The sequence below is a fragment of the Brassica oleracea genome, chromosome C6 (assembly GCF_000695525.1).
Source record: "Brassica oleracea var. oleracea cultivar TO1000 chromosome C6, BOL, whole genome shotgun sequence".
NCBI lineage: Eukaryota > Viridiplantae > Streptophyta > Magnoliopsida > Brassicales > Brassicaceae > Brassica > Brassica oleracea.
Genome location: NC_027753.1, coordinates 26,658,277 through 26,663,399, shown reverse-complemented (window position 1 = coordinate 26,663,399; position 5,123 = coordinate 26,658,277).

The window sequence follows — 5,123 nt, the reverse complement described above, 5'->3', positions numbered from 1 at the left end:
AATTTTAAAAAATGACTATAAATTACTAAAATTGTTAAAAGTCTCACATTCAAATTTTGCGATCCATGGTTTAAAATTTTTGTTATGACAAAATACAAATGATTACAAAATCATATAAGTAAAAGTCTAATTTAATTAATCATTAAGATTTAAAATATATATGTATATATATATCATTCTAAATTAAACTATAAACCATATTGAATAAATAAATATTTTAGTTTCAAAATTTACTTTGAATAATTTTTTTGATAAAAGTTTTGAACTAACATTGATAAATTTTTTTAAATTATCAATTACTAAAATTATTAGTCCCACAATGAAAATTTTGTTATCAGTAATTTAAAGTTTTTGCTATTAAAGATACACATGATCAAAAAAAACATATGAGTAGAAAACACCATTAAAAAAAAATAGACATTAATATTAAAAATATACTATGTATGTTAATATCATTTAAATTTAATTACATATCCTATCAAATTTTAAAAAAAAATTGTTTGTATTAATAAAATTGATTTATACGTTCGCACCAATTTTATTATATATGTAATAGTTACTGACTTTTAATTATTTAATATATATTTATTATTTCATAATATGTAAGAACATATAATACATAAAATAATTTATATATATAATTTTTATCCCGCGCAAGATACGGGTCTTAATCTAGTTACTATTATTATTGTATGAACTTTTTGGCTATTGTATTATTGCATGAATAATCAAATACAAAATCGATGCCATTTCATTCCGTGCATGACCCTTAAATCACCATTCACTTTTTTTGTTCAATCGCATGGCTGATTTTTTTTTTGTCATCTTATTATTATCAAGTGGGTCAAAGCCAAAAGTGACAAAACCCAACAAACTTTATAAGAGAGGGTCAACAAGCTAAACAAAGCAACTCAGGGCCGTAAGCCTATTAGAGCAAAACCGTAGAAGAAGAAAGGACACCACCACCGTGTCATTGCACACGTGTCAAAGCAAGCGACCACCACCGTCTTCCTCTGGAAAGAGCCAGTGAAGAGACGCGGCGGAGCTCCGCCCATCTGCGAAGAAAACCCAGTGAATAAACCGTTCAAACAGAATGACCTTCACAAGAGTTCCAACCGTAGAGTCTGGTCTGACGGATCTACGCGCAAGAAAGGCAACCGTCTTCAATTGCTCTGAAAAACACTGAATTTCCATCATGCACGAACATGCATCTTTAAAGATTCGAATAAGCATGAAGATGCAATGACCTTTGGAGAGGAAAAGAAAGTCTAACGGGAATTCAGATCGAGAGTCAATTGGAACTGAGAAGATCGGAAGGTGTAGATCAAACTAATCCGAGATAAACCCGGAACCTAGCCGGCAAGGAACGATGCTATAGGAGTCACCATCCTCCCAGAGTCGAAAGCCGGCGAAGTCGGTACAGACGGAGCCACCGCTACCCATAAACGGAAGTCAAAGCCGAAATAAACCAGGAACCAAAAAACTGGTCGGTGATACCGAAACCGGAGTAAAAGCAAACAGCTGTAAGATAACCGTCGATTGTCCAAAGATTCATTTCTTCAATTTTCCTCTGTGAAAAATTTATGAAAGAGAACAAAAAAAAAAAAAAAAAGGTCTCGGGCACTCGTGGCTGATATTATATACAGTAAAATCAGATCCGTAATTTTTTTCAGTATATGTAAATAACAATAAAATTACATTTTTTATAACGTTGTGGTCTATAAGAAACATAAACTCTGGTTTTGCTGTAAGAAAAGAAAACTATAGTCATGATTTATCAATCAAAGATGTTTAATTATTATGGAGCTAACATCATCAATCAATCACATAGTAGGGTCTACTAGATCTACTCAATCTCATCAATTACGAAGCGCATCCACTCTTGGCTTTGGGCTTTGCTTTAGACAAGATTACACATGAGATCTCCAACCTCGTTCTATTTTCCACTCTAAAGAAAAATTTAAAGTAAAATACTACAATAGTACTCTATTTTCCATTCTATAATAGAGTAAAAGTTAAGTTTATTTTATATATATAGAATAAGTTTTTTTTTTTTTCATCACTCTATTTTTCATTCCAAAATAGAGTATCACTGAAATATTATTCAACTATATTGTAGAATCATTTATATATTAAAACACAAGTCACTCAATCAATTATATTTTGACATGTGTTAACTCTTCAATTTTTTTAAAAATACTTAAAAGAAATAATTTGAAACAATATCTTGGCATTAAAATAGAAAAAAAGTGACGACAAAAACCGAAAAGATAGCAAAAAATGAAAAGTTCTTTTATAGGTTTCAACCACGATCTCCACCTCCTACTCATACATTATATCAAGTCCACGCATCGAATTCTACAACAAATTTATTTACAAAATTCAAATAGTTTAATTTATTCCACAAAGTAGAACATCAGATGCTCTCATTTGTTTTCTTTGAAGAAAGACAAATCTTCAATTTGATGGTGGCTGTAAAGTTTTTGAAGTGGCAAGAACGATCGATATTGTGTACAGAGTGATTTTGAAAATGATTAAGCGAAAGTTACACATGGCTTTGAAATATATACTGGTATCCACTAGTTAGTGGTGGAGTTATATTATATGTTATAAATCATTATGTGGATGGCCCATAACCAAGACCAGGACAAGGCCCAGCCGTGTCCAAGAGGAGAGAGAGTCGGCGTCCAAGAGGAGAGAGAGTCGGTCCATGCCTTGGCCGACTTTAGTCTTAGGACGTTTTCCATTTATCTGTTTTAGATCTTTTCCTATTTCATGTTGTATTAGGTTTTGGATAATTTCTTTTTTCCTATACTTTGTAATCCTTATATAAGGAACCTCTATTACTCATTAATAATACACAGAAATAATTCCCCATTCTTTTATAACACGTTATCAGCACGATCGTCTCTAGATCCCTGAGACAAATCGAAACCTCTCAACCCTAAAAGCCAAAACCGGCGACCACAACCAAGAACCCTAAACCCTAATCACGTTCTTAGTTCATTCAAGAACTCAGTTGATCCCTCTTGAATCCCAGACGTTCTCAGATCACGTTCTCAGCTCAGAAGAACCGCCCAGCTCGCGATCAACACCCGAAGACGCGATCGCACCCGAGACGACCCGATCTCCGCGCAGCTCGCAGCCGAGACGCCTCCAGCCCGCGATCGTTCCATCCGCGACCCGATCCGTTCGTCTCTCTCTCTCTAAAGGTGGTCCGGTTCTAAACCCCTATAAACAAAGGTATAACTTAATCTGAGAACCTAGATTAATCAAAACCCTAATCCATAATTATGGAAACTTTGATCTTGATCAAAACCCTAAAACCTACAAGATTAAAATCGGCAACCTCCTAACTAGAAATATAGAAATTGATTCCTTAGAACTTAAATTGATTGTTCCTGATTTGATTCTGAGAAACCCTAATTTAGGAATCGAAACCCTAAACCCTAAAGGACTGAATTCGATTTTAATTGATTGAATTGTTTGTTGATTTGAGGTTTTAGGATTGTTAGATTGATTGATTGAAGTAATCTAATCTAGAACTTGAATCCTAAAGGCCTTGAAACCTTTAATTAAAACCGACAGCCTTAGATTTAAAAGTAGAAACCCTAAATTCATAAATTGCTAAGGTTGTTTGCACTGGATTGCATTCACATTGATTAAAGAAATCGACCAGCATATAGAAACACACGAATTCGAATCTGATTGCATTGAAATTCATATGGCCGTGTGGCATTAATCTCCCTGGTACATGTAGAATCAAATATTAGGATTGTTCGCACCATGGTCAATTTAGATTTACATGTCCGATCCTATTGCTTGACCACATAGCCGTGCGGCTTGTTTGTTCGTACCATGGTCGATTAGATTGATTGTTTTCTCATAGATGCGTAAGACAAGTTTTTGGTCGAGCTTGTTATACCATGCGGCCACATGATCACATTGTGAACCTAAATTGAAATGACAATGTGATTCAGATGTCGAAAATCTCAAACAGAGACTACGCAGCCCTTAATCTCTCCGGAGATAACTACTTGCAGTGGGCGCTAGATACAAAGATCAGCTTAAGGTCAAAAGGTCTTGGTGATACAATCATCAAGGACAACAATGAGACCGACAAGAATCGGTATAGGGCTATAAGCATTATACGCCATCACCTCATTGAAGGTCTAAAAGATCAGTACATTACGATGGAAAATCCACTAGAGCTTTGGGATGCTTTACAGCATAGATATGATCACCAGAAAACGGTGTTACTCCCAAAAGCTAGAAATAACTGGAAGAATCTAAGATTCTTGGATTATAAGTCAGTGGATGAGTACAATTCGTTCTTGTTTAAGACGGTCTCAATGTTGAGACTTTGTGGTGAAGTAGTAACCGAAGAAGAGTTGCTCGAGAAAACATTCTCTACGTTTCATTCCTCAAACATAATCCTACGCAGCAGTACCGAATGAAAGGCTTCGCCACATACACTGATCTGATCTCGTGCCTGCTACTGGCCGAGGCAAACAATGAGCTCCTGATGAAGAACAGTGAAGCTAGACCTGCCGGATCTGCCCCATTACCAGAGCCCAATGAAGTTGAAAAGAAAAATCCCAACGAGTGCAATTACATCCAGAATGATAAGAGATCATATGGCAAAGGCCGTGGTGGATACATGAACCGTGACAATTACTCGAACGGTCGAGATAAGTACTTGGCCGGACGGAAAGGAAACCACAATAACCGTGGTCGTGGTTCCAATCCCGGCCGTGGCCGAGGCGGATTTGGACGAGGTCGAGGCGGTATATCCAAACCGTCTTACTCAACCAAATCCTAAGCACTTATGTGAGCTCTACCAAGAGAGTCTTAAGGACAAGAACCCGGAGGCCCATATGGTCCATGATTCTGGTTATGAGACTGATAAAGAATCCGATGTTGCAAATGACGACCTTATGGATTTTGAGACTTCTGATTGTCTCAAAGACTAAAATTTTTTATACGACTTGTTTTATTGCTTTATGATTGATTTGGTGTTTTAATTTTCGGTGTTCTGCAACTTTAATAAATGAAAGTTTTGAAGTCTCTGAGAAATGAAATCTTATTTATAGAAATGAATGACGAAATGAGCATACTCGTGG